Source organism: Anticarsia gemmatalis, chromosome 13 (assembly GCF_050436995.1).
Source record: "Anticarsia gemmatalis isolate Benzon Research Colony breed Stoneville strain chromosome 13, ilAntGemm2 primary, whole genome shotgun sequence".
Taxonomy (NCBI): Eukaryota; Metazoa; Arthropoda; class Insecta; order Lepidoptera; family Erebidae; genus Anticarsia; species Anticarsia gemmatalis.
This window is the reverse complement of record NC_134757.1, coordinates 6,912,325-6,924,341: the sequence shown is the minus strand read 5'-3', so window position 1 is coordinate 6,924,341 and position 12,017 is coordinate 6,912,325. Positions and strand designations below refer to the sequence as shown.

The 12,017-nt window shown below is 33.3% G+C and overlaps 1 protein-coding gene across 2 annotated transcripts in view; it reads right to left on the bottom strand.

Annotated features, from left to right (window-relative positions):
* chas (chascon) overlaps positions 1-12,017 on the bottom strand; it is a 119,853-nt gene that overhangs the window by 96,917 nt on the left and 10,919 nt on the right. The window contains exon 1 of one of the 2 annotated variants that reach the window (XM_076121794.1): positions 10,015-10,218. The exons of the other annotated variant lie outside the window; for it this stretch is intronic. The gene's annotated coding sequence lies outside the window, so the exon portion shown is untranslated. Of the gene's footprint in view, positions 1-10,014; positions 10,219-12,017 lie in introns of those variants that run through there. 2 annotated transcript variants of the gene reach the window in all.

The following is a 12,017-nucleotide window of genomic DNA, read 5'->3' as shown; positions in this document are numbered from 1 at the left end:
AAACAACAGACACACAGCTAAAAACAATATTATTTAAAAGATCGAACTGACATTAATTTGGTTCAAATAACAACATAAATTCTGTAGAGAGAATAAACCTAATTCCACTTGTATTTATCAACTCAGAAATTAGTAAACATTAAAGATCCAAATACGATTAAGCATTTTTATAACTTCTAGTTAGTTAAGACTTCGGCCAGAAAAAAATGTCTACACATTAAAAACCCCCGGTTTCTGAGGTACATTTAGCGGTAGTTTATCTATTCAATGGCGTTAAAACTCAAAAATAAAACGCTATCGTACAGAAACCGGGGGTAAGTCAGCTGGTGTTCTATAACAAAAGTGTATTAAAAACCACATTAAACATTCTACAAGCAAATAACCTAACACGCGTCTACAAAAAATAAAACATTTATCCGTTTCCATCTTGAATAGAAACGTGATTAGGTACCTACCTACTTGATTCGTAAAAATAGTTTTACGCATAATTGAATAAAGCCGAATTCGAAGCCGGATTTCACGTACTCACTTAATACCTCTTTAGGAAACAATACACAACGTATTTTTGGCTCTATAGAATAGAAAACATCAGTTAATTTGTCGATTTATATCTAGATTTACCTATAAATTAACTTGGTCAAAAATAAAACCTCAAATCGGGTGTGTTCATATTTTATTTCGGGATATAGGTATGTACCTATTAAGGGTTTTTACGACTAAATCTGCACGCAGAGATATTATATAACTACAGCAGCGAGAGAAAACCTATGTAGGTATGAAATGATTGTATCAGAGTATACCTACCTATTAACATTTTATGATTGTATTCGATTAATACAATAGGTTCGTCTTTTAGTCGGTCAACATTTACATATTATTATGTTAAATGTAGTGATCAATATAGTAATCATTTTCGACACAGACATTTCTCTATTAAATGATAGCATATATGTATAAAAACATCATTATATCAATTTCCAGATACATTTCTAAACAAATCTAATCAAAATTGATTATCGTCCTCCATTGACAGTCGAACTTACGATAAAAACGAACAGCAATTGATTCATCTGACCTCTGAACTCTATCACGTATTTGTTATTCTGTTCAATAAAGAAAAAAGAAAATAAACGTAATTATAGCTGTACACAAAATCCATTGCTACTCCAACACATAAATCTATTAACGTCAATGAGATAAGAATAACAATGTACCGTATTGCGAATTCGGAATATCTAAGTATTTGATCAAACGTTGGTGTGTTGGTTCACAATGGTGCTTGACCTTGGAGCACGGCGTCGATGTGACGACTGTATAAACACTCATTACCATACTCGAACACACCGTGACTAAGCGGCCGACAGGGGTGTATTATTATCGTTCAACAGCTCTACTTGATGATACCAAATTATATAACGCTTTTATATTCTTTGACAGAAGCAAAGATGACAAAAATTGTCAGCGAAGTTGCTTTTTAATTTCAGATTTCCATTTCCTTTTAGCCTATTTATTTCTTATTGCTATCAATTTGCACAATATGAAACTATTCTGAAGATATCTGCTGTGATCTTTGTTATGAATAAAATGATCAATTACATCGAAGAACTTCATATCGAATTAAAATACGGATGTGTTGATACAACTACCATTGATTTTATTTATTTCGTTACCAGTCCACCCCTTTGTCAGCAACCAACTGGATGTAATAACAAAATAAATATCATGTGGTTCACCGTTCTTGACTTTACGAAATACACGCGAGCAATATTAAACAGCCACTGACCGATTTGTTTAACAACATTTTAATCCCGAAATCGGATTTAAAGTGAAACACAAACCAATCATCATTACGTTCACGATGCTCTTTCCAATAATCCCGATGCCGCTATTAATTATGAAACAGCTTTTAATAAACGAAATCAGTGTTTAAATAACAGAATTGAATTAATCAGAATCTGTTTGTGAGAGTAATTGTTAATAAATAGCAATTGAATGGGTTAAAACTATTTTGAGCGTGGAAGCGTGAAGCTAATTGCCTCGATTGATTGGGTAACAGTCAGTTCAAGGTTGTATTTGGATGTCTAAATACGTAATCAAACAACTAATTTACGTCATTAGATAGATAATACAGGCTTCTTTATGGGCTTTTTACATGTAAATTAATATTTCTTCATAAATATGTGGCACAAACTCCTTAGCTCTACCTTTAATTTATAAACATTACAATACAATAACACATTTAAATCTCCTGAAGACATGAAATTTTGAAAATATTTTTTGAAATTTCGCATAAGATATGGCAATTGTTATAACTCAGGTAACTGGGTTGTGGAGGTCCAATAGGTAGTCGCTCCATGTAAAATACTGGTATCAACTATCCAGCTGCATCTGGTGAGACTAGAAGCTGGCTCCGCATAGTTGGAAGAAAGGCTAGTTTGATTGATTTTGAAACAAAAGCCACTTCATAGTCTATCACTTTGCCACTCTCAGCAAAAAACTGAGAACAATTTACCCATGTTGCACAAAATTTGTCACAGGCACCATTTTTTATGGTCCGATTGTTCAAAGCCTGTCATTTAAGAAGACCAACGATCACATTATAACGAATGATGTTTAAAATAATAAAATATAATGAAATTCAAAACGACACGAGAGGTCATCGGCACCCGTATCCGATGAAGGATTGTGACCGAACGATTTGACAATATGTCTTCAAAATATCAATTGTTTAATACTGACATGTGAATAAGACAAAAATAAATTTCGTACAAAAAATTGTATGACTTTTGGGTCGTATTTGGTTACTGACGGATAGTCGCTAAACATGTCTCCTTTTGTTTCATATCGAATGACTTTGAGCAACACCATTTGGCGTTAATAAAAAAATATAATTTTGATCTATACAAGAATATTATTGTTATATTTTAGATGTTTTAAGTGAACTTGTTAATTGTATTAGACGTTTCTAAGTTGATTTTTGTGATATCCTGCAGCTAACCCCGTTATTAATATTCAAATGCAATCCTTAATTTAAACAAAACATACATATTTTATTTGCCTTACTTAATATATGTGTTATCTTGCTTCACAGAAACATTTCAAGCTAACGTTTGAAATATTTTGATCTCATACGATGATGACACAGATATTTTTAGATAACCGATGACTACACAATAATATAAATTCTTCGAACTCATCAAATCCCAAATAAAGCCTTCATCTACCTAAATGATGTACCTACATATCTAACTCTATAGCGTAGTCAGTAGTGTATCCATTAAGGCTTCTGACTCGAGGTCCCGGGTTCGATTCCCAGGTCTGACAAAGTGCTATCATCGGTCTTTTTATCATTTGTACTAGATTATGCCTACTCTATAGAAGTCCGGAGCTTGGTACAGTTCCAGGTATGTGGCAATAGGCTCGCCCCCTAATACATTGGATTATTATTGTATTTCACACACCTCGGTCTTCACCTTTGGGTTTAACAGGCGTTTATGCATGATGTATCTGATGAGATGCATCTGTCATAAATAATCTAAGATTCAAGCAATTTCAGCCAGGAACTTTGTTTATAGCGATAATTCAAAAATATTATCGCTATAAACAAAGTTCCTTGTAAAGCCACTATTAACCTACTGACAAACGGACACGAATAGCCGAGTGTACGGTGCATCGTATTATAACAGACGATCGACCTCGACATTGTAAAATCAGATAAATAATGTATAAAATGTCCATAGTGGGAAAATTATACGACTTCTATTTACGGCTGTTTATTTCTAACGATGACTTCTTGTTTAGTCATTCGATTAACTAGCGATAAACAAAATGGATATGAATATGTCGAAAGATAAAGAGAATATTATAGAGAATTTTATTACTTAGTACATAATGCTAACGATAGATATCTATGAGGTGATTTGAGTTCTTTGTTTATACGTAAGTACATCCCCGCGACAATAATAATTACTTCCCGTATGTAAGATGAGTGTAATCACCAGGCAGAATTCACTGCCGATATTGTGCTTTGGTCGGAAAAGCTCCACTTTGCTCAAAGTGGCACATACAGGCATATTTTTTGTGTGAAGGTTGTCTATAAATTTTCATTATAACGCCTGAGATCAATTAGCACAATTCATATTTTTTGTGCAAAAGCACATAAGTTTTATTAGTCTTGATACCCTTTATATGCTTATAAAAGCCCTCACATACGCATAATCTTTCCTATTATCAATACAGGAACCTCGCCCGTTACAGCCTGTGGTCCGACTGACAGTGTCACTCAAAGTCCTGCAGGCATTCCAACGCGTTTTAACAGCCGGAAGCAGCTAGCAAATACTCCTGTACTGGCTAGGAGTTAGGACCCACGTGTCAAGTATAATGAAGTGGACTCTACAACAACTCTACATTAATACGTATGTAGATGAAAACTTTAAGAATATCATTGATTGTTTCATACAATAAATGTTAGTTTAGTTTCTCAGTAGTTATTTTAGGAATAGTAATCTAGATTAAAGTAGGAAAAAAATCCCACACGGTTGATCCCAAACTAAGCAGAGCTTGTATTATGATAACCAGATAACTAATGAACATAGACATGTAAATCTTTAATTAAAAAATAAAACATATACATCTAAATCGATTTAAACTCCACACTCGTGTATGTTACAATCAAGCTTATAATATAATCTTTATCTATAACAACATACGTCCGAAATACGAGAAAGATATAATAAAGTTGATGTCATAAGCTTATTAATCGAAAGTCTAACCTCGTAATCGAGTAAATAATTCTACGTGTGAGGGAAATACTAGAAAACTCGCATTCAATCGAACAAAAGCCATAATTTAAGAACGATCGAGTCAACTAGGTACGCACAATTACATGTAGGTCAACATGGAAGTGTGACATCTATAATTACAAAACAATCCTTGAAGTGCACGGGAGCCACAACTTGTTCACCTTTGGCATCGTATCAAGTGTGCTGCGAACATTCCGCTGCGTTTCCTCATTAGTACCACACTCACGGGCCAATACGACATAATGATGACTTAGAATACATAACATTATAATAATACTAGCAACTACCCGAGACTTCGTTCGCGTGAATAGTTTTCCGTGGTAAAAAGTATCCTATATGTTAGTGTAGGTTATAAGCTATATGTGTACCAATTTTCATGAAAGTCTCTTCATTTGTTTTTGCCTGATACAGTAACAAACGTACGAACATCGTTTTGCATTTATAATATTATAGTAGCATTTTCCTATTTCACGAATACTTGATTGCTGCTTCACCCCTTATAGTTACAGCGTGATGTTTTATAGCCTAAAGCAGGGGTTCCCAACCTTTTCTTAGTCCGGGACCACTTTTATATTTATCTTGTTAGCAGGGACCACTTCGTAAGTATATTAAAAATATAGTGTAATAACCATCCTGAAAATTTTAAGTTTTAAAATCATTCGCGGACCATATTTTGACTTCTGCGGACCACCGGTTGGGAACCACTGGTCTAAAGCCTTGCTCAATAAGTGTACTATTCTAAAACGAATAGTTCCTAAGATTAGCGCGTTCAAACAAACAAACTTAATGTTATTAAACATGCGCGTGATATATTAGGTTCACTTATCTATTCTAAAATAAATAAGTTTGATTATTTATTCTGAATAGCTAGCATGTGTTGTTAATCCTAATTGACCGGATGTGAAATGCCTAGGAATTCCCGCTATGGGCCAGACAGGTGAATGGTTTAGAATTTATTTTGTATGCATGTACACGAAGTAGGTACAAATTCTAACGTCCTAAGTTGATGTACGCAATGTACAATCAGGAACATTAACATGGATCAGAGGTTTTATTACAACAATATTACAAGTAAAGCTGAATGTTTGACAAGATCTAAATGAGGCACGGAAAGTAAGTAAGGATCGTACCAAGTAGCGTTTTTTAGTCACTGCTTATCCAATTGGAAAAAAAGCGTGATTTAATGCTAATAAATATGTTTTTTATTATTATTTTTAGTCGATTTTCTATTTACAAAACCTGGTTATGAAACTTAAACAAGTAGTCGTTGTTCAAAACAAGATTAATAGATTACTAAACCACATTTTTAGTTAATCATTGAAAATACCAGATTCAACAAGGCCGAATTATTTATTAACATAAAAACTATTTTATTTTAACACAAAAAATAATATTCGACATCGTTAAGCAATAAATATTAGACCAAAGATTCGCGTCTTTCCTACGAAATTACTTAAATCTGGATTTTTATCCTTGTAATTCGAATTATTTGGTTGATAATTAATATCGAATCATTATTTATTTCGACAAGAAACTTATTAATTACGAGTATTTCATGTTTTTCCTAAAAGAACCGGTATTAAATATTTAAGTCTAAAGTAAACATATGCTTTGAATCCCGTGACTTCGAGAAGCTTAATAGCGACCTTGAAAATATATAATATGGGTTTCTTGACACGAGCTTAATAATAATACAATAGATATGGAAAAATATAGTGCCGACTCGGTAACCTCTGTAGCATTAAATTATTTTTAAATAAAAAGAAACTGCCTTCAAAAAATTAATCAATAATAATTTAATCATTGTTGTAATTGAACTTGGTGTCCGTATCAGCAAAAAAACATTGAAATCGATCCACGCGCTCTTGAGAAATCGGGAAACACACATAAAAAATCGCATCGAATTGAAAGCTTTTCTTTTCGTAAAGTCGGCAAAATGTTTAAATTCTTATTATAACAGGAATTAACGTCATCAAGCTTTATTTAATAATTCTCTTTGTAATACCCAGTTATCAGTGACGCAACACGAAATTTCAAAAGCTATGAATAATCAAGTATTCCATCATTTCGAGTATTTTCGAGTACTCGATTCGTAAAACAACACATCATTAAAACAATTTCATCAAAAGCTTCCACGTATTATAAATATGGATGTAGGTAAATATTTATCTGACACAGGAACAATTATCGTTTTAAATCGATAAGTATCTTATCGATCAGTGAATAAAAAGTGCCGCGCAACCTTTTTGTCTGTACAAGGAGGTGCATACATGAATCACGCTGACCTCACCGGGAAAGGAAACTTGCCGATTGGGATACTTTCTTCAGATATCATACAAAAACTCTGCACTTGTAAATTTTATACTTATATAAAAAGCTGAAAAGTTTGTTTGTTTCACGCACTTAACTCAGGAACAACTGGTTTGAATAGACAACATATTTTTATGTCCATTTATCGAGGAAGGCTATAGGCTATATAACACTAGAAGACTATAGGCTAAAACGAGTAGAGCAGCAATAAAAATGCTATAAACACACGAAAACTAAAGACCACGCGGAGGAACACGCGGGCAGCCGCTAGCAAGAAATAAATGAGATTTTTGTAAAGATTATGGATATTAATAATGGGGTAATGCGAAATTTGCCCGAAGCCATTTAACTGTTTGGTTTCTGAGGACAGAATTCAATTTGTCAGACCGGTAAGGCACAGGTATGAAATGTTTTTGGGTTTTAACGATTTCAAGCTATCGAGACTTTTACATACAATTATACTGTGATCGGGTCTCATGGAGTTACAGTAGCCGAAACGTCGGGTATCAAATAAGGTACCATAAACCTTATTATATTTATCAATTATTACACCCGCTCACAAAATAATTACGTTTTTAATTCAATAGAAAATTAGTTTTCTTTTGTAAAAGAAAATTAAGTTTCTTATTTACTGCATCATGCTGCCGGATTTATGGACTAGTACAACTCCTGATTGGGCACCCTCCAGTCCAGACCAAACATGGAGCTGATGTTGCTGTGATCTGACGGTGTTTGTTCGTAATGAGAAAGGGTTGGCCTTTGCTCAAAAGTAGGATACCTAAAAGACAATTGAAAAATATGGTAATACGCTTTTAACGAGTATGAAGTTATTACTTAATTAGTCGTTCAACGCTAGTGCTTAACCTTTGAACCTTTAGGCATTTGAAGGGCTTGGCGTAGCGTATTCAAGTTTGACACAAGATTAACACATGATAATTTGTTCACTAAGTAATCATTTATGTATCTTAAGTAGCTTTGCACAGAAGTTTAGACAGAATGATTTTTTTTTTTCATTTACGTAAAAATACTGTCTTTGCTAAATAACTTATGCATTGCCTCAAAAAAGTTCCATTAATATGTATCTATACTGTTTGAATAGTTGGCTTTGTGTGTGAATACTTTGAATACTGAAAGCTGGCAAAATAAGTTAAAGACAGGTCTTTGGTATGTAGAGGTAATATACGACTGTATACTTAACTAATATTTATTTTTCTTTCTATAATTAGGTTCGTAATAGACACGAACTAGCACAGAGATAATGTTCTTACTTTTATGTGCCAATATATTATTTTTTTTATTTTAACCAAAGTAAAATAACAGTCGCCAAAGGGCCTCTTAGCTTAACGACGAAGCTTGAAAACGAAGACCTAGTTCAAATACCTCTAAGCATCACTGGATTTCAGGGTCATAACTCATACCGTCCACTAACGGATCCAGGGCCCTCCAACTTCTCGAGAATCATTCTTTGGCACCTGTCTAACAGTATAAAACTGACTGTGTGATAGCCTTTTTAAATTGGGTTAAGCAGTTGAAGAAGTGCCAATGTAGCGACTTTTTCGACGATAGAACAACACATAAAGCCGACCCCCTTTCCTTATTTTATATCAATGCTTATTCAGATTCAGGTATTAACGGTCATAAGTAACTGTTCAACATATTTTATTGTTGTCATAAATCTCATTTGCTTATTTCCTTAATTTAGTACCATTTTAGAAAAAATATATTCAAGCGACTCTAAGATGTCGCGTTTTTAAGCTTAATTATAGAAAATAACTGCAGATTTATTATGTTTTAGTCAAGTTTTGTAATAACGGATTTGGAGAAACATGAAGTCCGGAAAACATCGTTATTTTTGCAAATATCATCAAACACTTGTACTATGTAGTATGAGAATCAACCCCCGCATCTAGTTGCACATTGAACATACACACACTTCTAGGATTCGTTTGGAGTATAAGTATCATAAATTGCTCAAATCTTCTACTTAAATTAAATAAGGTGACCTAAATACTTTTACCAAAATGTGACACCATTTCTTAGTACCAACAGAATTCTCATAATTAATGCAAAGAGCCCGATTCAAACAGATCAGTTACATCAGTAGTCAGGTGGAGGACTAACATCAATCAATCGTGTAAATTATATTTGCGATGCTGATATCAATCATAGCGGTCAATACGCTGTCCGTACTGATTATGACATACATACTGGCAACATATGAGATTACTATCAATGTAGAGAAAAAACTAATGAAGATGTTTGAGGCTTTGTTGAGCCTTTTTTGTGAGGAAAGGGTATTATGTAAGTACGTATGTTAGTTATGATCGACAACCGGCTTGTTATCAAAATTATGTAGTAAAAACGAAAAGTCCGATTTTTCCATCACACATATTGAATACGATTAATGCAAAAAGTTTATATAGATCTACTGATATATTACTAGGGATCTTAAAAAGTGGCGGTCTTTGGTATTTGCTTGTACCCATAAGAAAACATCTATGTGTGTATGATTACAGATTCTCTATATAATTATAATCTTGTATCAAAATACACCGCAGAACAAAAATATTGATAAATAAAGAACATCCCTATTAATAATGTAGAATTCTATCGGTGAAATGTTTATTGATGAGCTGTGGGGTTGCAAGATTATTACAAACTCTTTATGATAACAAAGCCACAACAAAAACATTAATACCAGAAAGTTACTCTAGCATAACATCGATTGCTCACCCAAAACGAATCCGTTTAACGTAATTAAACAAGTATTCGACCCAACGTAGCATTTTCTATTCTGTTTCATACAACGTTATGCGATAATTACATTTCTTCGGTACGATATTTAGGTAACCGCCTATTTAACATGGATATTACACACATTAATAATTCAAACACGACTCACCGGTATTGGGAATATGGATTTGAGGTGGATTAGGTATAATCACGCACTTTGGTCGTATCAAAATGTTGATTTAAACGGTTATGTTGTTTCGCAATGTCTTCAGGTGTTGCATCTAAGCCGTCCGTCCGTTGAAGTATGTCCCTATTGCGAATGGTTCTCAGTGCGCATGCGTAGGAGTCTATCGTCCGCCCAAACTGCGCTTGCACAACTAACTCGTCAAGTACCCTCCCGTGAAATAAGCAACGTTAATTGTAATACAACAGACTAATTAACCGTGAAGGCTAACGGATTGTGTTCAATGTGGTAGCGATTTCATAGTCAGGTTTGTGCGAGCCTTTACCTAAAATAGTAAACAAACCTAAATACTTGAGACTGTTTTGTTTTGTACGATGTTTACTTAGTGCTTGAGTTTAATTTTATTGGGATTGGAATCGAATTTTAATATACCTGCGTTAAATTGAATTCAGGTAAACAATACGCAAGTGGTGTTGTTCACATTCAAACCATTATAATGCGAATTACGACAAGCCACAATATTTGCTATAAATTATGAATAACAGACTCGATTACAAATATAATTAGCTGATTTAATTTATTGCCTGTCACAAGCTAAACGCTATTACAATATTTAGATGCAATCCGCCAACGCGTTTTCATAATAAATAGCACAATAAACATTGAACATTTTTGGTCAGAACATTTGACTGTATAAGATAATTGTACATTTTGATAATTGCTGTACTAATCATACAATGAGTAGTACATGTCAAATGAGTATATAACGTTAAGAGTAGGAACTAGGACTACTGTGCGTAATAGGCATTCATCTACTTACTTAAGTTATGAGACAAGCGCATTGTTTAATTCATGAAATAACTTGTTCGGTTAGCATCCATAAAGCCATAAACAATGATTCCTACTTTCTCTCAATAACTCAAACGGCAAGTAATTGTTACATAGTATTTGTACGAAGCTCATCGATTTGCGAAACCTCACCAAACTCGATATCGGATTCGATGAAGATAAATAATTCATGAGTTCTTCATCGTACAGTAAGGTTTGAAGAATCAGTATTTATTGATGTTTGTGCGAGGAAAAATGTCGAAATAAATATTCAATTAGCTATTCTTAAAAGCCGATACAATCATAAGCGAAGCGCAATCTTCTCTAAACGTTATTACCGTAATATGATAAAGATCTTTGCAAGTGAATATTAGCGTTACGCGATTTTTGCTCATTCGCAATATGCAAATTAGTGACTGGTTCGTACAAAATTAGAGCCTGTATTTTTAAAAAGAACCCGATTTTATTGAATATTTCATCAAGGTTCATTAAATTATCAAGTAAACTCCACAAAAACTTGTCATATATTTCTTGTTAAAGCAAAAAATAGCGGATATTTTTATTCGTTCTGACAAATAATAAAGCTGTTTTATTAGATAATAATTTATAAAAAGAGACATGTTAACGTGAACAAAACAGTCGTAAAGATATTTGTCAACAGTAAAGAAATGGACATCGGAGTATTAATATTTATATTCATTGCGTGATAATCAACGGTTACCTTTATGAGATAAAACGTTAGAAATACCTGCTTTATATAACATTTCGGTTGAGTGTTGTCCATCAGTCAGTCAGTCACTCAGTCAGTAACGGAAGAGTTTTATTAACATTGATTAAAGAGTTTATTCATGCAGTAATAACAGATTCACAACAAAACTTCCTATCGTGTTGGAGTATTTCCATAAGCTACTTAATTTTGACATGAGAATTAAATGGGTCCTATGTTTTTCAGTAATAACATAACCAATAATTATTTCATTTAAAAATCGCGTTTGTATTTATACAGATCGTTTAACACAAAACAAATTATACTAAATTATCAAATTAATGTATTCAGAGATAGTATTTATAGATAAGTAAGTCTGCGCGGCGTAATTTCCATGTCAATGAGATGTTAGTATAATCGATGTCTTTCCTTTATGACAATTAATCATTTTTAT